The 24,435-nt window shown below is 35.2% G+C and overlaps 1 pseudogene; it reads right to left on the reverse strand.

Moving 5' to 3' along the window:
* Window positions 1–2,440: 2,440 nt before the first annotated feature.
* LOC110655959 (premnaspirodiene oxygenase-like) lies at window positions 2,441–4,220 on the reverse strand (annotated as a pseudogene).
* Between the last annotated feature and the right edge of the window lie 20,215 nt (window positions 4,221–24,435).

The raw sequence follows: 24,435 nt of genomic DNA on the forward strand, positions 1-24,435 counted from the left end.
AATTGGTTAACTATTGGTTAATAAAAAATTTGAGTTGATTTAGTTTGATCGACTAAAAGCACACTGCTAATTTCCCACCTTAATGAAAATTTTTCCGACCCCACCTTTACATGCATTAGCTTCCATAAGTAGTTAGTAGATCATGTGAATGCATACCATTATTTAGATAATGACACCATATCTTTCTCTTACGAGGCAAATCATCATGAGCAGGAACCTCGGTGCAAGTAAATTGACAAGATAGATTTCTTCCTCATTCGCCAAACTCAAAGCGATATAGTCCTTCTAAGTATTAATTGACTTGTGATAAATTTTTGGTTCTAAGTTACCTTGTCCACAAACACCAGCAGGCCAGTACCATATATACATTTTGCCTTTTATGCAAGTCTATAATGTGCACACTTCTGTGGCATCTATTCATGTAGAAAAAAGAAAAAAATCTAATAACAAGCTGTTTCTTTTTCTTTTAGAGATTTATCAGACAATGAACTGATTAGAACAGTTCTAGAATTTTTTGCACAACAGTCAAATTTAACTGTTTTGTAAGTTAATGACGACCTTTAATAATGCCATGAGAAATTTGAGCTTAGAGTATACAAGTGATTTACTTCATACTTCTTTTCTCAGAAATTTAATAGGAAACAGGCTCACAGGTTCAGTTCCTCAGTCTCTTGTCCAAAAATCTAATGATGGATTATTGTGGCTAAGGTTCGAGCTATCTTATAACTTCACTGTATCCAAATGCTTTCAATTTCTTTTTGCCCCTTTTAAATTGTTTTTCCAACATACAAGGTGAACAGTTTTTCTTTATGCTTAGGCATACACATTGTAGTGACGCCATTAATGTTTTGGAAGCAATGTATCTACTCACATCATCGTTAGTCAAATGATAATTGATCAACAAGATATTTAATGATGTTATGCTTAACGGCAGTTTGAACGGAAATCCATATCTTCGCTGGACAGATTCTTGTGAGAAAAAGAAGCACAATTTTCTTCTTCCAGTTGTTGCATTCGTAGCAACAGTTATCATGGTTCTCTTCCTCAGCAGTGTATTTGTCTTTTGGAGAATGAAAAGACAAGAAGGTAATTCTTCATTGCTTTTACAACTATTCTTTCTCTTCATTTGTAACTTTCAAAAGTTATCTATTTTGATGCTTTCCCAACAACATCACAATCTAAGAAGGAAGGATTAGTAATTTCAAAGAATCAGACCTTTAGTTATTCAGAGATTATTAGTATTATTAATAACTTTGAAACCAACATTTGAGAAGGAGGGTTCGAAAAAGTTTACTTTGGGACTATGAAAATAACACTCAATTTGAAGTCAAATTGCTCTCTTAATATTCAAGGCAAGGCTATAAGGAATTTCAAGCTGTGGTAAGATTCTACAAGTTCTATGTTGATTTGAATTATTTATTCTTTCTTTGATCCGTAACTTCAAGATATATGTCATAATTAGCTAAAATGGATTACCAATTTGAAATGGAGGCACAACTCTTGATGATTGTTCATCACAGGAACATGGTTTCTCTAATTGGCTACTTTGATGACCATCACAATAAGGCATTGATTTATGAGTACCTGGTTAATGGAAATTTGCGCGAGCATTTGTCAGGTAACTACTATAAAAACTCTTAATCACTTTAATATCTATTTGTCTAACTGGAAATTCACTTTTTCAATGAAGAAGCATTGGTTAAAGTACCTCTCTCTAATCTTATTCTATACTTCGCCGAATATTCTGAAAATTATTTCATACAATTCAGAACATATATCGGATGCATTTGATACTATTTCTTACACCTCATTTCCTCAAAAACACCAACTAAAATAGAAGATTGGTATATATTTTGATTATAGATAGAAGTGGAAGTACTTTGAATTGGGATGAGAGACTAAATATTGCAGTAGATGCAGCATAGGGTTCTCTAGCTGATCCATTACACATTCTTTAATTTTTCCCTTCATTGATAATTTCTCATGCTAACTAATTTCTAAATGGATTTGCAAGATTGGAATATCTACATAATGGTTGCAAGCCACCTATAATCCACAGGGATTTAAAGACTTCTAGCTTCTTATTAAATGAAAAATTGCAAGCAAAGATAGTTGATTTTGGGCTCTCAAGAGCTTTCACAAAAAGAAAGTGGTTCACATATAACAACTCATCCTGCAAGCACATTCGGCTACCTGGATCTTGAATAGGTGTTCAGCTACATTAGATTAAATAGAACTCAATTCGAGTTGGGTAATTAGCGACCGGGTTCTTCAACAATGCATGAGAACGCTACTGATTGGCCACACAGTCCTAACCTCGTTAACTTATTATTTATGATGCTAACAGATATGTAATCTATATTAAAAAAATAAACATCTTTATTACCAAGTCAATTACTGCACCAACCAACAAAAAGTAAGCTCCTTTAAGAAAAAAAGGTAATCAAGTTGAACGTACTGCATACTATATTTATATTACATGATGGTGTTCTTTAATATTTCTGATTTTGATTTTGATTGTGACTTTAATTGAGAACTTCCATTGCCCCCATGTGCTGGGTTGAGTCCTTATGTGAGGAGGAGGAGGGTATGTAAGGAGTGGCAATCAACTGTAAGTTGTTTTTTCTTCCAACAGTTGCTCCAAATCTTTCAGTCATGTCTAAATCCTCTGGTCTCATTCCTCCAGGCAATTCCCAGTCGAAATGGTAAAGTAATTTAGCAAGAGGAAACTCAACGTTAGCCAGGCCAAAAACCATACCGGGGCATATCCTCCTTCCAGCTCCAAATGGGATGTAGGTGAAGTTAGTCCCTTTAAAATCAATGGAATTGTCACTGAACCTCTCTGGTATAAATTCCTCAGGATCTTGCCAATACTCTGGATCTCTCCCTATTGCCCAGGCGTGGACAATTACTTTGGTTTTTTCTGGGATTTCATATCCATCGATCTCACAGCTTTCTTTGCTTTCTCTTGGAAGTAACACGGGTATTGGTGGGTGTATCCTCAGAGTTTCTTTGATCACTAACTTTAAGTATTGTAATCCCTGAATACCTTCTTCGGAAATTGTTTCCTTTCCTTGAAGGGATTGCCTTATCTCAGCTCGTGCTTTCTTCAGGACTCTCTGATCATTTCTGCAAAAGCCCATTCGGTTGTTGTTGATGAAGTATCAGTTCCAGCAACGAACATATCCTGGAGAAAAGAAAGAGAGAATTCTCTTGTTAATTTCTTAATTTAACATATGAAGAATACTAATATAATCAGTAAAACAGGTGTTTTAGGCAAAAACACTAACCCAAATAATAGCTTTAACGTTGTCAATAGTGACAGGACACTCAAGCCTGCCACTTTCCTGAAGCCTGAGAAGTACATCAACTAAAACTTCATCATCTGCAGATTCACCTTTGCGAGTCGCCAATTTCACCTTATGTTCGTTTACGATTCTATCCAAGACCTTGTCCAATTTCACACGCATTTTCTCCAACCTGGGCTTCATGTTGGTGATTACCTGAAGAAATTCCCATGAAGGGTATAAATCAGCCACGTCAAAACCTCCTGATAGCGATAGAGATTCCCTGGCTATTGATATGATTGCTTTTTGATCTTCCCATTTGTTGCCGAAAGCTGCTCTACAGGCTATGACACTTGTCATCCAGAAAATCTTCTCTGTCAAATTGACTGGAGATCCACAAGACAAGCGAATGGATTCAAGGAGATTTGAAACCTCATCTTCACGAATAGGAGAAAAGGACTTGACCTTCTTCACACCAAGAAGTTCTGTTAGACAAATTTTCCTCATTTGCTTCCAGTATTCTCCTTTAGCGAAGACAAGATCAGTGCTATCATAAGACAAAATTTTGGAAGCAAGAAGTTCAGGTCTCTAAGCAAACACATGATCATGTGTCTTCATCACCTCCTGAGCAATCTTAGCTGATGAAACAACCACAACTGGAACTTCACCAAGTTGAAGATGCATGAGAGGACCATGTTCTTTTGCTAGATCTTTAAGAATATGGTGGGGTAGTGAACCTACCAAGTTGTGCAGGTTTCCTATAAGAGGCAATTTTCTTGGCCCAGGTTTTGGTGGTTTCCTCTTTAGTTTTCTGGCAATATACTTTTAGATGAAGGGTAGAAAGATCTCTAACGGGGACACACACAAAAGTTGGAGCTCCCAACTTTGAAGAGGAGAGAGCGAGTGATACCATCTTTCATGGAAGACAGCAAATTATTTTGAATTGGATGTTTTCTTTTGGGTGGAACTACTTCCTCTATATGCATTGCTTATATGGAGCTTTACAATAAATAAATAAACAAACAAAAAATAGAGTTTGAATTTTTTAAACAAGAATGCAGATTGAGATATTGTTATCATATTTTTCAATAAAACATTTATAATATAATCTTGATAATTAATTAGATGTTGGTAAAATACTTAGTTGCTAAAAATAAAATTTTTCATTAAGCTTTAAAATATTCTTGTATGGCCTAACTAGCTTGGTTCAGTGACTAAAAGCATATCATATGTGACAAATTCGAATTCTCAATCTCCCAATCTCCCTAAATATATATATATATATATATATATAGCCTTATGAAAAAGGAGTGTCTTATTTAAATTGAAATTTCAAAAAAATATTTTATTGCTACAAGATGATACAATGATCAGATTTTTATCAATCTTTTTCTAATTTAAAATTGCACAAAATGATGATGAGTTTGACTTTCCTTGTGTACTATTCAAATTACAATGAGAGTTATTAATCAAAGAGGGTTATTAATAAAAGAGAGTTATCTCTTACTATATTTATGCATCTCTTCCTATATTTATGCACATAATATGAACTTTAGCTCTTAAATTTTTTTAAAAATAAATTATTTATATTAAATTAAAAAAATTATAAAAAAAGCATCTAATTAATATAGAAAAAGCAAACTCTTTCAATTTATTAATTAATAAAAATATTTTTTTACTTAAAATAGGAATTGTGTAAAAAATTACCAGGAGAATCATGGAGAGGAAATTGGGTTCTCTCGACTCTGAGAAAGAAGCAAGGCCGTTAGAAGAAAAAGTTGATCATGCAACGAAGAAAGTGAAACACAAGGCTTCGAATGAGGAGTAGAGTAGTGCAATTCCTTCTTTTAGGGATCAACTGGTGTATGGCGAGGATATTAGTGTTAGGGAGGAGGTTTTGATGGATGAGGGAGAGGTTGTGGTGGGTGATGATAAAGTTGTGTTGAATAGATCTGGTTCGTTTGTGTCTTTGTTTGTTTCAGATGATCTGCAGAGGAGGTTAGCTAAGCAATGGAAGAATTCGGTGGTGGTTAAGTTGCTAGGGAGGAAAATTGGGTATCGTTTGTTTTGTAGTAAGGTGCAATCTCTTTGGAATCCTAGTATTGTGAAGATTATGGGATTGGGTAATGAGTACTTTTTCATTCGATTTTCTTGTGAAGAGCATTTTAACCGAGTAGTTCTAGAGGGTCCTTGGACAATCATGGGTAGTTGTTTACTGGTGAAGACATAGACATCGGATTTTGATGTTTTGAATGATGAAATTAGTGTTGCTTTAATTTGGGTTAGACTTCCACTTCATTTGAATCCTAAAAAGGTCCTTAGGGTTATAGGAGAGGCAGTAAGGAAAGTGATGAACATAGACTATAATACTGGGGATGCTCTTAGGGAAGATTCGCTAGGGTTGCAGTTTCTATTAATCTCAATGACCCATTTGTTTCTGACTTCAGTATTAATGGGAGGATTTAAAAAGTGGAATATGAATTTTTTCCATCTATTTGTTTCTTTTGTGGTCGTGTTGGTCACACGGATGTTTTATGTTACTTTAATAATGGGGTGGGTGAGATTTCAAATAATGGGAAGAAGAACAATAAGAATGCTAATGAGGGTAATGAGGAGGAACAGTTAGGGCCGTGGATGGTGGTGCAAAAGCGTGGTTGGCGTGCTCCGAGAAAATAGGTGGAAGGGTCGCCAGATTTTATGTCTCAATTCAATGTGCTAGCCAAGGATTTAGGAAAGGTGGATTTACATAGTGCTTATCCTTTGGGTGAGAAGGAGGGAGATAAGGTCATGGAAGGTTCATGAAGTGGTGTGATTGGGCCTAAAAGTGTGAACGAGATGGGTCAAGGATCTGTCAATAAAGGAAAATCCAAGATTGGTGGTTTTGTGGTTGGTATGAAAAATGTAAATTCTATTTCTTGAAGAGCTACTTTGGGTGAGTTCTTTTCTGTTATTAAAGATAATATTTTAGCCCTAAATTTAGAGAAAACCCATACATCGCTGCATGAGGCTTCTCATGCTATTATTAAAATTCTTTTAAGGCAAAGTCTCCAAGTTGTTCAGAGGGTGATGGTGCTATGGGAGGTGGTCATAAGATGGTTAGTGGACCTGATATGGAGTAGGATCCTTTTGCTTTTGTAGGAAGGCCTCCTGACAATAAGGATTTGGGAGACAAAACTCAATCTAGTTTCCATTGTGGTGATTCGATTAGTTCATTAAATGGAGATCTAGATGATTTTGTAATTGATGTCGTTGATATTTTAGAGGAGGATGAGTTTGAAAAAGAAGAGGAAGATGAAGGTTTCATGGAGGTTTGATTGGGTTTATTCTCTTTCCTTTATTTTTTATGTCAATTTTTTTCTTGGAATGTTCAAGGGGTGGGTAGCTCTGATTTTCTTCGAGCGTTAAGATTGTTTGTGCAGTAGAGGAATCCCTCTGTTGTAGTGTCATTTGAAACTCGAGTAAGTGGTGCTAGAGCTGATAGAATCATTAAGAGTACTAGATTTTATCACTCGCATAAAGTTGAGGTGAAAGGTTTTTCAGGTGACATTTGGTTACTTTGGAATTCAGATTGGACTGTGATTCCATTGTATAGTCAGTTTGTTCACTTTCATGTGCTAGTTGGAATTGTTTAGTGATTTATGTTAGTCCTTGTCCAGGTAAGAGGCGCGTGTTGTGGGATTTGTTAAATAGTGTTAATGAGTCTATGGATGGGTCATGAGTTTTATTTGGGGGATTTTAACACAATTTTGAGTAGTAGTGAGAGGTGTGGTGGTTCAAACAAAAGGTCAGGGGTCTGTTCTGTTTTTTTAAATTGGTTTCTTGATTCTAAATTATTGGATTTAGGTTTTATTGGTCCTAAATTCACTTGGAAAAGGAAAAGCTTAATGTCAAGATTGGACAGGGTGCTATGCAATGGTGAATGGAGAATTAAATTTCAAAAGGGTTCTATGCTCCATCTCCCGATGATTTATTCTTATCATCATCCTCTTTTTTCTTCAGTTAAGTAGTTTCAAACCAAATCTGAACATTACTAGGCCTTTCAGGTTTCTTGCCGCGTGGTTAACACATAATGAGTTTCATGAGTTTGTGGAAGCTTCTTAGGGCTATGGTTGTACTTTAATAAACATGATTGGTAATTTTAAAGTGAAGTTGAAGAAGTGGAATTCTGAAGTGTTTGGAAATGTTTTTACTCAAAAAAGGAATCTTTTGAGTAGAATTTTTGGTCTAGAGAAAGTTTTGAAAGGGCAGCAGTCTTTTTATCTTTCTAATATTTTGGAAAGACTCAAGTCTTAGTTAGAGATTATTCTTCAAAGAGAGGAATTGATTTGGCTTCAGAAAAGCAGAAGTGAATGAGTTCAATTTGAAGATAGAAACACCTCCTATTTTCATTTGAAGACAGTTAAGCGAAGGAAGAAGAATAGAATTGAAATGCTGAAAGATTCCAGTGGTACTTGGGTTGATGAGGTTGAAGTATTAAAGTCAATGGCAATTTCCTTTTATTCTCATCTTTATAGTAAGGATGAGGAAGTGCTCTATCCAATTAGATGAATGTTCCCTATTATTAATAGTGGAATTGTTAGTTATCTAATGGATCCAATATTGGATTGTAAGGTAAAAGAAGTTGTTTTTAGCATAAAGCCTTGGAAAGCCCCGGGTTGTGATGGTTTGCATGTAGTTTTTTTTCAAGCTCAATGGAGTGTGGTTGGTGCTAAGGTGCATGAAGAGGTTTGAAGGGTTGTATTGAAGAGCTTGCGAATAATACTCTCATTTCTGTAATTCCGAAGGTTCTTAATCTTGAGTCTTTGAATCAATTTCATCCAATTAGTTTGCGTTCCGTGGTATATAAAACTATATCTATGGTGATTATTAATAGGCTTAAAAGTTGTATTCCTATTTTGGTGGGTCCAAACCAAACCAACTTTATTCCAAGAAGAAGTATTATTGAGAATATTGTGATAACTCAGGAAGTTGTGCATACCATGTGTCGAAAAATATGGAAAAAAAGGATTTATGGTTATTAAGGTTAATTTGGAGAAGGCATATGATAGGCTGAGTTGGGAATTTCTTTTTAATACCCTGGTTTAGATTAGGTTTCCTATGGATTTTATTTGTCTTATTATAAATTGTGTCACCTCAGTTTCTATACAGCTTCTTTGGAATGGTAATCTTACCAAGCAGTTTAAACTAAGTCATGGGCTCTGATAAGGTGACCCTCTCTCACTTTATCTTTTTGTTCTTTGCATGGAGAGATTAGGGCATGGAATTACTACCACAGTTAGTAAGAAGGAATAGAGACCGATATCTTTGAGGAGAGGTGGTCCTGGACTTACTCATCTTTTTTTCACGGATAATTTTATTCTATTTGTGGAAGCGAATGTTCATCAAGTGGAAGTGGTGAAAAGGGTTATGGATGACTTTTGTCATTGCTTCGGGCAGAATGTTAGTTTCAATAAGACAAAGGTGTTCTTTTCTAGGAATGTCTCTGATCAGATGAGAAGGGTAATGTCTCTAATCAGATGAGAAAGGTTCTTAGTAGAAGTTTAGGGGTATAGGAAACCAGTGATCTTAAGAGGTATTTAGGGGTTTCTATAGTTCACTCAAGAGTAAATAAAGGAACTTAAAGTTATATTTTGGATACTCTGAATAAGAGGTTGTCTTCTTAGAGTGCTTCGCAACTATTTTTGGTCGGCAGAATTACTTTGGCTCATTCAATTCTTTTGATTTTGCCTATCTCTGCAATGCAATCTGTCCTTCTTTCTATCTCCGTGTGCTCTAAAGTTGAGCAGTGTTGTAGAAAGTTTTTTGGGGGCCTAGGCCCATGACGATAAAAGGAAATTAGCCCATTGCTTGGGATAAAGTGATACAACTAAAGAAAAATTGGGGCTTGTGTTTTAGGGATGTGAGGTAGTTGAATGGAGCTTTTTTTATGAAACTTGGTTGGAATTTAGTGACTAAGAATAAGGCTCTTTGGGTGAAAGTCCTTAAGAGTAAGTACAAGGTTAGCAATGAAGTTCTTCCTCATAGTATTGTTAAAGCTAAAGGCAATGCTAAATGTCACAGAAGGTATTTAGTTGAGTCTTCTTGGTGTTCTATTCGTAAGTGTGGAGAAGAGTCTTTGTTGCATGCTCTCCATGATTGCTTTGTTGCTAAAGGTGTGTGGGTCGACTTAATTAAAGGGGTTGGAGGTAGGCTTAATTTTTTTAATATCAATAACTCTATTAATTGGCTGTGTGAAAATGTTAAGGATTATTCTGTTAATTGTTATGGTATGCTTTGGTGTTTCATTTTTAGAGTTGCTTATTGGTCCATCTAGAAGATTAGGAATGTGACTATTTTTTGTTATTCTTTTTACAGTGGCTAGAGCGTAGTTAGTTAAGTGCTTGCTTGGGCAAAATCTTACAAGGAGGCTTTTGAGTGTTTGCCAAAAAGTGATAATTATTTGTCTAGGAGAAGATTTAGTTAGGTTAGGTGGGAGGCTGCTAAACCAGGATGGGTTTCTTTGAATACTGATGGTGTTGTGTCTAGTGTGGATGGTTTGGCTAGTGGTGGGGGAGTGATTCGAGATTTAAATGGTCAGTGGATTGTTAGTTTTGTTGCAAATTTTGGGAAAACTTCTGTTAAAGCAGCATAATTTAAGGCTTTATTGGAATGCTTCAGATTGGCAAGATCATTGGGCTTAAATAATGTGTTTGGGCAAAGTGATAATTGTTCTATGGTTAAGAGTATGAATTAGATGCATGCTGATTTTGGTGTTTCTCTTCCAATGTTATTGGCTATGGAGAAGCTTATCGATTTTGATTGGGCAATTATTGTGAAAAGTATTTTCAGAGAGGCTATTCAAGTTGTAGATTAACTTGCTTACTTTGCTGGATCTTTTTAGTTTGGAGTGCATGTTTTGTGTGAGCCTCCTGAACCTTTGGCTCCTTACCTGATGCATGATTCTATAGGGGTTGCCTACCCTAGATTGGGTGCTGGGTAGTTTGTTGGGTTATTAGTTTAGTCTTTCTTTTTTCTTGTAAAAAAAAATAGATTTTTTTTTTTTAGAAGAATGGAGACACCATAAGAGAATTTTGGTCCTTCCTATTGGGATTTTTTGATACAGGGAGCAGTTGTGGAGATGGAGGATGTGATGGGCAACCAGGATGTAAATATTAGGGATAGTGATGTTGATATCGATAGGATGGGAAAATTTCTAGTTGTTTCTGTCTTGCCTCATTTGAAGGAAAATCTAGCTAAGTCTTGGAGCTAAGTAGTTATTGTTTGTTCACTAGGATGATGGATTGGTTACAAAGCATTATGTGGATGGCTCTAGATGTTATGGAATCATGCAAGGGCAAAAGTTCTTGATCTGGGCAATGGATTATTTTTGTGAATTTTATTATAATAAGGCAATTGATTCTCAACAAGCTCTTTTTGATGGACCATGGACAATTACGGCTTCTTACCTTCTTGTCCAACCTTGGGCTATGGATTTTGATGTCAATTTTGTTGATATAAGCTCTACTGAGGATTGAGTATGGCTACCAAGATTAACTTTATACACTTATAAGAAGAAGATGTTGTGAGCTATTAGCGATGTGGTTGGCAGAGTTGTTAAGGTGGATTATATATAAGTGATGTCCTTTAAGGGAAGTTTGCTCAACTTCCAATCTCTATGGATTTAAATAGTCCTTTGGTTTTAAAGTTTTGCTTGGATGGGAGGATGAAGTTATTACAGTATGAAAATTTATAGGAAATTTAATATTTCTATGGTTATTATGGCCACTTGGATTCTTTTTGTTCCCATATGAGGGCTGCCAATGAAACTCTTATCCCTAATGCTGCTCAACTGGTGAATGGTGAAGAAGTTGACAAGGAGCAAGACTTTGGTCCTTGGATGGTTGTTGAGCATTGTCTGTGAAGGAATGACAGAAAAACTAGTGAGATTTTAGCTAGGTAGCCACAAGAGATAAAAGTGGTTCACATTTTACTATTTAAGATGAACATAATGCTAATATTTTGGAAAAAGCCATGCAAAATCTTGGATACTAACAAATAAAGGAAAATTTGTTACATGTGGTAATTACATTGCACATGGGAGGATAGTCTATTCTTGCCACTATGCACAGTTACATAATGCAGACTGTAAGTATGCCCATTTCTGCTTGTGAGGATCATGAAAAATTGATTAGGCAACTCCTTTGGGGTTTGACTAAAGAAAGAAGGAAAATTACCTTGTTCCTTAGTTCACCGTTCAATAGCCTAAACAGCATGGAGGTCTCAGTCTTCGTGATCTCTCGACTCTTAACAAAGCTTACTTTATTAAATTAGGCTAGTGTCTGCTTAAAGATCCATCATCGTTTTGGGTGAGAATCCTTAAATCTAAGTACAAGGTGGCTGAGGACAAAGTTCCCTTACTTTCTATGCCTCATTTGTGTTCTTCGCTGTGATGCAATATTTATACAAATTAGGAAGAAGTTAAATCTAATATCTTCTGGGAGTTGGGAAATGGGGCTTCGGCTAAACTCTAGTCTAATGCTTGGATTTTAAGATTGTCAAAGCTTCAAGAGCTCATGCTAATTAATCTTCCAGATGAAGTTAAAGATCTTGTAGTAGCAGATTATGTTGACCAAGTGAGAAATTGGGATTGAAATAGATTTGTTCAATGGTTGCCTCCTAATGTGGTTTCTCATATTACAGCAATCTTGCCTCCAAGTGGTGATTAAGCTAATGATTCCATCTTTTGGGCTTCCACCACTTTAGGTTGATTCTCCCTCAAGTCAGCTTGCTTTTTGATGAAGCAAGAATGGAATGAGGCTACTCCCATTTGGGCCAAGGCTTGGCGCTACTTTGGACAACAAAATCTTTGGATTTTTTTTCATTTGTTTTGAACAATAATTGTTAACTAATTTTTACAAATACAAAAGAAATTTTGGATTCTTTCCTTTATGTTTTGTTTTTTTATCTACAACAGAAACTTCAAGCATGTCTTGCATGAGTGCCCTATTGCTAGGAATATGTGGAAGTTACTTTGCCCTCTTATGTGCTAGGATACTCTCTTTGATGCCAATCTATATGTTGTAGATTTGATGATTACGAATTTAGGTAATTCCTCTTTAGTTATTCATGATTATTCTTATGAATTGTTGCTTGAAGTGGGCTATTAGTGCTTGTGGAAATGCCATAATGAGGTGATTTTTAATCATAAATACATTGGTGTTGATGTTTTGTTACGAAAAGCTATCTCTATGGCCCAAGCTTTAATTATGGCATTTCAGAAGTTAAGCACTTGTATCTTTGATTGTCGTAAAAATCCCATTGCAGTGAGTTGGAAGCTCCCTTCAGTCCATTATTTCAGACTAAATACAAATTGCCCTTTTCTTGTTGTTGCAGGCCAAGCTTTAAGTGGTGGTCTAATTTAGGATTGCAATGGAAGATGGTGTGGAGGGTTTGCCACAAATCTAAGTAAATGCTTTATTGTTAAAGTTGAGTTTTGGGCGGCTTATCTTAGTTTAAAGTTAGCAAAGGAGCTAGATGTTTCTAATTTAATTACCAAGTTTGATAGTATAAGTGTTATGGCTATGCTTTCCAATTTGTTTAATGTTATAAGCAGTTGTGTTTCTCTTTTAAGGCATCCAACATCGTTTGCGATATGTGCAGCATGTCTTCAGAGAGGCCAACTTCACAGCAAATTCGGTAGCTTCTTTTGCTAGATCTTTTCTTTTGGATCATCACATTCTTGACCCCTTACTAATTTTATTTCTTTATTGTGTCATAATTTGGTTGGGTGACTTATTCTTATTAGCTTTATGGGTGTTCCTCTTTAATTACCAAAAAGAATAAGTAAAGAAAAAAGAAAATGTTAGATAAATGTAATCTTCTACAATATTTATAGACCAAATTAAAAAAAAATCATTTTATGCAATATAACTATGGCTAAATATGTAATTTAATTTTTACTTATTACATTATATTTACATAATTATAAATTAATATGAATGATATAATATAATATAATATAATATAATATAATGTAATTAATTTTATTTATAAATAAAGTGATGGAATGTATATGGTTGATATAATTGTGGTGGAACTCTTGTCCTTAACGATGTTCAGATGATGAATGGTGAAGAAGCTGATAAGAAGGAAGACTGTGGTCCTTGTATGGTTGTTGAGCATCATATGAGAAGCAATGATAGGAAAACTGGCGAAATTTTAGTTTCGCAGCCACAAGAGATAAAAGTAATTCACATTTTACTATTTTAAATGAACATAATGTAGATATTAAAGGAAAGGATGAGACAAGGGTTATTGAGAATCGTGCTATGTTGGGAAAAAGCCATGCAGAATCTTCGACACTAGCAAATGAAGGGAATGTTTTTACACATAGTAATTATGTTGCACATGGGAGGGTAGTCATAGGTATGTGACTCTACGTGATAAAGATTCGATGCATGGCCATAATTTGTTAAGTTGGGATGACTAGGATCATAAAAGTATTTTAGGGGACCTAATTACTCGTGTTGATTTGTGTAAAGAGAAAGAATATGCCATAGCTTTGCCTACGATGATTAATCCCAAGCACCATTTCATGGTTAGTAAGGTTGATGAGAGAGAGAATTCTTTTCAGTCTTGAGTTTCTTTAGGGGATTCTGTTATCATGGTTCCCGATTCTTTCCAACTGTAGTAGCAGGATATGTGACATCCTTTAGATATTAACAATTAGAAAATTTCTACTATTTTAATGGTGATTTTAATATGCAACTTGTTAATGATGATGCTGATGAGGATCAAGATGATGAGGACATTTGTTAATGTAAAGTGACTTTGCTGTACTTGTTCTTTAAGTTTTTAACTAATGATTATTTTGTAATGTACTTAAGTATGGGGTTAGTATGGCTAATTTCAATTCAGTAGATATGTATGGGTTTAATCAGTAAAGTATGGAGCTTTTCTTGTAAAACTTAGTTTCGTATACTGATGCTTATATATTTTGAATTAATGAAATATTGCAATAGATAAAGAGAGAGTTCTCCTGCAATTCCTCCCTATTTTCTTTGTTCTTTATGCTTACAATTTGTATTGGAGCATTTAGATCTTAGAGAGGGAGTCAGAGAGAAAATAAATAAGAGAAACTTCATCAAAAAAACCATAAACAGTTGAGCATTGTTCATGGCCTCTAGCAGCTATTCATCAATTGCACCCCCTATTTTTACAAGAGATAACTATGTCTTCTACTTTGTCAAAATGAAGGCTTATCTAAGGGCTTTTGACCTTTCGGAGGTAGTGAAAAGAAGGAGAGATCTCCCACCATTGAAAGCTATGATAGGCATTAGGAAGCGTATTTAGGGCCTTAGAAGATTGAATTTCAAAATTTTATCTAGGGTTTTATGCTTGCATATTTGTGCATTATGATCCTAAGTAATTTTTATTGCCCTAAAGCATGTTAAAACATCCTTTTAACATGCATTATGGATTCATTTTCCATTAAGGATTAGTGTTTATCACTTAACACAATTAAACCCTAATTAAGAAGGATTAAAGATGGCTAACCTCTAAGGCACAGAATCAACCTTCTTAATTCCCTTTGAGAGTCTCCAAGAGCTCCAAATGTAGCTCCTTTAACTTGTTTACCACAAGCTCACCAAGTCCACCTTCTGCAGCTCCAAATCTCCCTTTGAGTTGCTTGCCAACCACTTGAACTTTTGAGGTTTTGCTATAGGTGAGGTTAAATAGGATGTATAGTGACTAGAAACTCTTTCTAGTAAGATTGATTCAAGAGAAACCAAGCTTTCTCTTTCATAAGAGAGAGAGAGGGATGGACTCCTTGTTGCCGTCCAAGAAGGATTGTAGGAGGAAGAAGAAGTCTTCTTCTTCTTTATTCTTTTATTTACATAAGATGAAATACTTAAATGTAGTGCCACTTGTCAAGCTCCAATTTAATCTTGCTTTACATTTGTCTTAATCTCATTAAGACAAGTGTCAAGCTGTAATTAAATATTCAACAATTCATCTTCCATGACTGAAAGACAAGTGGCATACATTGTTGAGTGCCATGTGTCAACATCTCATGGTGCCACGTGTCACCATGTATAATTACCATATTGCCCTTATTTGCAATTTTGAGTTCTCAACCCAAAATTGTATTTTCTCTTTCAAATTAATTTATATCACATATAAATTAATTAATTAATTAACCTCCATTAATTAATTTCACCTTTGAATTTATATTATACATCCTATATCCAAGATTCGGTTTCAAGTCATGTTAGAGACTTTACAGTCTTATTGCAAATCAAACCTATTTAATTAATTAATTAAACTCTTTAATTAATCAATTAATTAAACTCTTTAATTAATCAATTAATTAAACTCTTTAATTAATTAATTAAATCATAATATTACTTAGTGATTAACTTGTGTAGGTGTGTGACTTACTAGGCTCATTACTAATTGGCAATGAGAAATGATATTAGCTCTTAATATCATTGGAATGCTTCCTTATCATAAATGATTTCCCTAAATCATTCTAGGCATTTCATAGACCATGGTTGATACCTAGTATAGCATGCCATGGTCACCCAAATAGTAATAAGGAATACCTTAAACATGAACCTTTAATCATAAGTTAACATGCACTGAAATCTCTCCGTTATAAAATCTCAATTCTAGCTGGAGTCATGGTTAATGTCAAACTCCATTTGCTAAGAATCTTATGTTCTCTTTTAATTCTAGTTCTTGATTAATAAGACTTTCTTATCAGAAACTCCTTTTTGGCTAAGTCTATCTGTCCTAGCCAGGAACGTGAATCATCAAGAATAATTAAATGAATATAGGATTTCATCCTTATTTACTTAGGATAACAAATCCCATCTTGACTAACACCTATCTCCATATATAACCAGTAGGAGCCAACACATGCCCGTATACCCATACACAGTACGAGTATGAAAGCAGTATAAAACTCAAACCACCTATATACAAGATAACTGTGTTATCTCAGGTCGAGGGATTATATGTATCGATATGATTTTTATGACAATACATTGACAAGAGTAAACTCCATGTGCTTATCATAAGCATCATTGGTTTGGGTTACTTACCATATAAGTGCCTATCATGTTTGTTATGTAGCATGAGACTCACCACCCCAACTCATTAGTATCTCATACTAATTCTTTGGGAACTAACATGAATAACAATATTTCTGAATAAGTCATGTCCTATGTGAAGTATCCTCGATTGTGAACCATTTTATGATACTTTGTGCTAGAAAAACTGTCACTCATATTCTTAACAACTTAAGAATAATATTTCCAACAAAATACCAATGGACCTTTACACATAGACAAATTATGTAAATAGAAAAGAACAATTGCCTTTTATTAATGAAAATATGTGCAAGATACATATAAAATGATATGCTCTAGAGCATACTACTAACAATCTCCCACTTGCACTAGAGTCATTTATTATAGTATCTAAGACCCATCTTCTCAAGATGTCGATCTAACTGATTTTGTGACATAGCTTTTGTGAATGGATCAGCTGGATTTTTTGTTGATGCTATTTTTTGCATGGCTACATCGCTGCATCCAACTATCTCTTTGATAATATGGTAGCACCTTTCTATGTGTTTGGATTTCTATTGAGACCGGGGCTCCTTAGCCTGAATGACCGCTCCATTATTGTCACAGTACAGTGGGAGAGGTAATACAATGGATGGAACCACTCCAAGTTTTGTTACAAACTTTTTTCTCCAAACAGCCTCTTTTATAGCATCTGATGTAGCAATATACTTGGCCTCTGTAGTGGAGTCAGCAGTTGTACTCTGTTTGGAACTCTTCCAACTAACTGCACCTCCTTTATAAATGAACACAAAATCAGAGATAGACTTTCTATCATCGATGTCTGATTGAAAATCAGAATCCGTATAACCATCCAATTGTAGGTCGCCACCTCCATAAATCAAGAATAAATCCTTAGTTCTTCTCAAGTACTTAAGGATATTCTTGACAACTATCTAATATTTCAAACCTGGATTGGATTGAAACCTGCTAGTTAAACTAACAACATATGCAATATCCGACCTAGTACATAACATTGCATATGTTAAACTTCCAATAGTTGAAGCATATGGAATCCTAGCCATTTTTTCTCTTTCTTCAAGTGTCTTAGGAGACATTTCCTTAGAAAGATGGATACCATGCCTTACTGTAACAATCCTCTCTTGGAATCAAGCATGTTAAAGCTTTGTAACACCTTTTCCAAGTATAGCCTTTGGGATAAACCAATTATTCTTTTCACTCTATCTCTATAGACGCGAATTCTAAGAATATAGGTTGCTTCCCTTAAGTCTTTCATGGAGAATGTATTTGATAACCATACCTTTACAGTTGTAAGCATACATATATCATTACCTATTAATAATATGTTATCTACACATAAGACAAGGAAAGTGAAGGCGCTCCCATCAACCTTTTTATAAACACATGGCTCATCCTCATTTTTGATAAAACTAAATGACTTAATAGATTTATCAAAACGGATGTTCCATGTAACACCCCTATGTTCTGTAGTGTGTTCTACTGTTCCGGTGGCCAGTGTTGTCCGGACAGCTAGGATGCCTAGAACTACACTTCAATATGTGTGAGGAGACATAAAATAATGAAATATAAGAAAAGAAAATACAAGAAAAACAAAGGAAAAATAATAGTAAAGAAGTGCAATCAAGTTAAGTGAGCCGAGAACCCTAGCGATGGGTGACCGCACCAGGAAGTCACGGCGTGGAACGTTGACTAGCCCTGGACAGCGGGGAACCCTGAAAAATATTTTTAGGACTCAAATAAATATTTATTGAAGTATAAATATCATTAGAAATATCAAAGAAAAATTAAATAATTAGTACAAAGAAAAGTGAGAAATCGAAAAACGGATAAAACCCGGTGTTACCGAAAAATCGGGAATGCAACTCGAACAGGGTCATTGTGGTCATTTGACACCCCGAGTTGTCTTTTGACCTAAATGTCCATAAAAAATAAATAATATTACACTTGAAAAATATAATGAAAAATTAATTTAGTGGTACCTAATGTAAATAACAAAAATGGAGGGTAAATGGGGTAATTAGCACTTAAACATATAATATGATTAAAAATGCATGAGTGGAGCACTATGGGAATTAAAATATTCATTAAGTGGGCAGATAACTTCCACTAAGCTCATCTTCAACCTTCATTCCTTACCATTGCCGAAATGAAGAAGTACCAAGGTTCTCCCATGGCCACCCAAATGCATGGTTCCTTACACCCATTTTCAAGCTAGATTTTGGTTACTTGTCTTCATTAATTTTGATCCTCACACCATGGGCAGTAGATAGACAGCAAGAAAGGAAAGTTTTTGTGGAGTTTTGAAGAATTTCCAAAATGGTAAGTTTGTGTTTTTTATTATTGTTTAATTAAAGTTTGTAAGGATGTTATGGGTGTTTGATTTATGGAGAGATTTTTGAGGTTTGATGTTGAATGGGGAAGTGTACTTTTGGCAGCCATGGAAACACCTTGAAGACAGTTTATTTTTCCTTATAAATGGTGAATTAAATGATTGATTAAATGTATATTGTATGGGAAATTGTTTGGGTGATGTATACTTAGTATATGTAAATGTGAATTGAAATTTGAAGCTTGGAAATTAATGGAGTGTAAAGGTACTATTGCGGCAGGTTGTTAACTCTTGAAGAATGCTGGAATTCATGCTTGGTTTATGGTATATTAATGTTGAATTGTGCTAGATGTTAGGGCAGTTTGAGTGTATATATGATGGTGTGAAGTTGGACATGAAAAAAGTGTTATGGTTAGGTGATTGAATTGTTGTAAATTGAATTGAAAAATTCTGCACTTTATGGTGTATGTTGAATGTAATTGTAAGCTGCCAAAATGACCTATAATGTGTTGTGAATTATGTTTAGGTCATGATACAACCATAATTGACTTGAATATTGAGTTGGTAAGTGTTAGGAGTGATCCTTGATGTGTATGAAAGAAATGCAATAAGGCAGTTTGTGTTTTAGGCATATAACTTTAAGTGTGTAGCTCCAATTGGTATGAGACCAATTGGAGGTGAAACTAGGCACAAAATGTGCCAACTTTTATGAAGAAAGCTTGCCAAAATTCTACTTGCAAGGTAGCTTGAAAAATGACCAAATCCGGATTAAGTGCAAATAAGGCCTGAAAATTGACCATTTGGGCAGCATTTAGTGTTTAGGCCATAACTCACTCAAAACAAGTCCAATTGACCTGAAATTTTGACCATGAATAGTTAAGACCCATATCTACAAGTCTTATGAAGATACCAAAGACCATAAATGACCATAAGCAAGTCAAACAGCTTGCACAAGTTCGGGTCCAAAAACTGGCCGAACCTAAAATGACTTAAAGTGACCTAAAGTGACCAATTTTGATGCATTTTGATCAGCAATAGTAAAATGACCATAACTTGGTCTACATAACTCAGAATGACCTGAAATTTTGCCCCACTTGCAATAAGACATAGATCTACAAGTTTGTAGTTTTGACCGAAACCCAAAAACCGAGGGAACTAGGTGGTCCGGCTAGGTCAAACTAGTATCCCGAAATCTAACAAATTGCAAGAAAATGCAGTATACACGGAAATGAACTTGGTAACGTGTACCAACCCTAAAAGACTATCGAATGTGACATATTAGTAACATTAAAACCTAATTTACCTAGAATGCATCGAGGGTCGACATCTTAGATTGACTAAGCAAATATTAGAATTCAGTGAATTAATTATCAAGCATTATCGTTAGAGACAGTTTAAATGAGTACTGAAACACTTCAAATTGTGTTTCTCAATTAGCAAAGACTCAGGGAAAGGGAAGGAAACACTGAGTCAAGGCCAGGAGACAGTTATCAGAGGTTTGTGCACAACAGTTATTTCTTTTGAATTTTTCAATTGAAATAAATTATGACTATTTGCATATTATTGTTTTCAATTATGAAAATGTGTTTGAATGGATACTTATTGCTTGAAAAGCATTGTAAATAGTTTGAAACTGTGGAAAAATTGATTTAGTGTGATTTGTGAAAATTTGAAGTTAATTATGAATTGTGTTGCCATTTTGTGAATGAATTTATGACTTTAGAAATTTATTGGATTCTCACGAATCATTTGAATAAAATGTTTGGAATTGATTTTGTGTTCACACTTAGCATGACAGTATCATATCATTCCTTCTCTATTTATGGGGTTGTGATCGTTTATTTTCCTTCTCCATTTATGGAGTCGTGATCGTTTATTTTTCTCCCTCTCTGGTTTACCACTTGAGGTGATCGGATGAGTACTCATTATATAGCTAGCTCCCTTCCTCATTGATTTCTATTAGTGGGGTTGTGATTGCTTTGTCGTGGTGTACAACGCGGCATTGATCGAAAATTTTGTGTCATGGCTTAAGTTGTGTATGAATTGGCAACACTGTGTTCGTAAATTATTTGACTAAATTGTGTTATTATGAGCTTTGATAATTTGTGAAATGGAGTTTAAATTCTTATTGACATTCACTGTCTTTTGAATTTAACTACGTTTTGGTTACTGAGACTTATTGTGATATTGTGTTAAATTCCTTATGACATTCATTGTCTTGAATTTAACAATGGTTTTACGTATCTATCATTTATATGATTTATGAACTGTGATTTAAAGTTGTATTTAGTTAATGTTGTGCACCATTGAGACATTGTCTCAGCGATAGCTTTTCATTCTTTGTCGCAGTAGACAGATTGATGAGGCGTGAGACTAGGTCGCTAGTACATTCAGCGAGAAATCATCGGGTATATTGAGTATACCACATTTTGCATTTTGTACTGTAATGTATGTTCACTGTATGTATATATTGTTCTTGGTTTTGAGCAGTTGTAAATTAAAATTGTACATTGAAGTTGTAAAATAAATTATTAGTTATTTTGACTTGTAAAATTTGTACTATATTTCTTTTATCTCATCCTTTGAAAATAGTGAAAAAATTTATTGTGGATTTGAACTGAGAAATATATTATGTTGTTTAACTGTTGGAGTTGAGATTGAGAAATATATTTGAAGTGCTTTTTACAGGTTTTTCTGAAGAACTCTTTTATTCAAAATACAGAGAGCAGTCCGCCAAAATTTTTATAGAAATTACTAATATTACAAATTTGTTAGCTGTTTCCCTTCAGTTCAAAAAAAAAAATTTAACACCTGTAAATAGTGCTCACCACTATAAAAAGAAGTAAGAAAAGTTTTAAAATCTCTTGTAGTGTATTTAATGGGTTATCTGTAGACGAAGTTGGTAATTCATTAAGTATACTATGGGATCATGTTATGCCTTACAGAGGGGTAGGGTGTGGCATGTTTTAGTGGTATCAGAGCAAAGTTTTTAAAATTCTGTTTTCACATGTTATTTGAATATTCTTTCTTCATAGTACAACTGCTCAATGTCATTGTTTGATACATACAGTACATTATATTATAAATATGCACTAACCGGAGGAAATCACCTTGTGTTAGTTGTTCGGGAGGTCTAAGATCCTTGAATTGACTATGGAAGAGGGTGATCATTCAGTCGATCAATCGATAGAGGTTGAGGTACAAGTTGAGGCCCCAGCTCCACAAAGTGTCGAAGGCCTGACTGTACCAGTTTTACCGGTACAAATTACTGCACAAATGGCCCAGCAAATGGCCACTTTCTTTCAACAAATGGCTGATACTCTGTCAGCTCAAGCTCAAGTACAGGCCTAACCCCCACAAGGGCAACATGAAATAGAGAAGAGAGAGAAACCTATGGGTCAGAGCTTAAGCAGTAATTTGAGAAAGAGAAAAGAATTGAAGGAGCCCCGAGCTCAGGGATATAATAGAGGTGGATCATTAAGGCAGAGACCACCAAGGTCCAGTCATCGAACAACTAGAAGTTCTTACCCTTCCTGCCTATGTGAAACTTGTGGTAGAAATCATAGTGGGATATGCTACAAGGCCATAGGAGCCTGTTATAACTGTGGAGGCATAGGACACTTTGCCAAGGACTACACCAGTGCCCGTAGAGTTTGACCACCTCCTACTACTACAGATGGGTCAGTTCAGAGCCCTGTCACCAGAGGTTCACAACCACCCAGCAGAGGTAGAGGCAGGGGTAGAGGTAGCCCAGCAGGCAGCCAAGGCACAGTGAAACATTCAGAGCAAGATAGTACTCCAGTCAGAATCTATGCAGTGAGACAGAGAGAAGAGGCCGAGACATCTGATGTTGTGGCTGGAACCTTCTCAACTTTTAATCAGGCTGTGTTTATGTTATTTGATCCGGGTTCTACCCATTCTTATGTGAGTGCTAGCATCATTGATTGCATTGCTGTTCCATGTACAAAAATGGACCTAGAGGTGCTAGTAACAAGTTCGCTAGGACAGGAGGTCAGGGTTAATAAAATGTATAGGGATTGTCCTTTGGTGATCCAAGGACACACTTTTCTATCTGATTTCATTGAAATGCCCTTCAGAGATTATGATATCATCTTGGGCATGGATTGGTTAGCTAGGCATCATGCCATGATTAACTGTAGGCTGAAGACAGTCACTTTCGGACTCCCTTAGTACAATGATGTGGTAATACATGGGGAGAGGCAGCTATTGCCATCCAACATCATTTCGGCTGCACTAGCCAGAAAAATGATCAGAAAGGGGTGTGAAGCATACTTGGCACATGTGATAGACACCTAAGTGGGGAGTCCAGCATTGAGGAACATCCCTACAGTACATGACTTTCTAGATGTGTTTCCTGATGAATTGCCAGGATTACCTCCGGAAAGAGAAGTGCAGTTTGAAATTAATGTTATGCCTGGTGTGAATCCAATCTCCATAACACCATACAGAATGGCACTAGCAGAGTTGAAGGAGTTGAAGATACAGTTGCAAGAATTACTTGAAAAGGGCTTTATCCACCCTAGTGTGTCACCTTGGAGAGCGCTAGTATTGTTTGTTAAGAAGAAGGATGGCACTCTTCGTTTATGTATTGTTTGACCTGGAGTCTGAATACTTTTATGTTAGTGTTAGAACTATATGTTCTATTGTTATTCCTTTAGAGGGGAATAAATTTTGATGCATTAGTGATTAGTCCTTTAAGATAAGGATTGTGATAATAAGTGAAATTCGTTTTAGAAGAGTTTATCGGCGAAAAGTATTTTCTAACACACCATAAATTATAAAGCTAATTGTCGAGCCTACTTAATGTAAGGCAAGAGGAAGTAAAAGTAAGATGCAGTAATGGAATTGCTCTAGATGAGGGCAAGGATGTTACTGTTAGTAATTGCTAATGGATATTGTAATCGGAATAAGTTCAGATATTAGTGAATTCGAAAAGGATAAAAGATAGGAAAGTTTTATCTATTGGAATGTATCGTAGTAACTATGCAATGTTCTTGATGTTTATACTGTAAGCTGCAGATTACAGTACTAACTTGAGATTATTGTGTAGAGCTACGTACTACCCGATAGTACACCTAGATGAGAATAGTTTCCAACAGCATCTGTCTTGGTATAGTTATGCCAGGACAGAATTTAATTGTTAGAAATAAGTTTGAAAATCCTACTTAGGGATCTAAAACTCAAAAGTTAGAATATCAAAAGGTTATAGTTCAGTACAAAAGGAAGTAAGTTATAGAATAGTGACAGATAAAAAGAGTTATGGAAGTAAAAATTCGAACAGTTGGTTCAGATATAACAAAGAAGTGTTACGAATGTGAGGAAGACTATGGACTAAAATGGACAGAGGACCAATGACTAGATAAATGATTCTAACATGACCTCAAGGGTCATTCAAGAAGGAACATAAACCGAAATATTAGACAGCACAATAGTAAGAGGAGATTGGTGTTATCCAAACAAATTAAACGTTGTATTAGATTGTTAAAAGTCTTATACAAATTTGAGGAAAAGAAGATTATACGATCGTATATAAAGGAGAAAATAAACGTATGACTATTGTAAGATGGCTATTGGGTAAAATTTCGTGGACAAAATTTATTTAAGGGGGGGAGAATTGTAACACCCCTATGTTCTGTAGTACGTTCTACTGTTTCAGTGGCCAGTGTTGTCCGGACAGTTAGGATGCCTAGAACTACACTTCAATATG

The sequence above is a fragment of the Hevea brasiliensis genome, unplaced genomic scaffold (assembly GCF_030052815.1).
Source record: "Hevea brasiliensis isolate MT/VB/25A 57/8 unplaced genomic scaffold, ASM3005281v1 Scaf1, whole genome shotgun sequence".
Classification (NCBI taxonomy): Eukaryota; Viridiplantae; Streptophyta; class Magnoliopsida; order Malpighiales; family Euphorbiaceae; genus Hevea; species Hevea brasiliensis.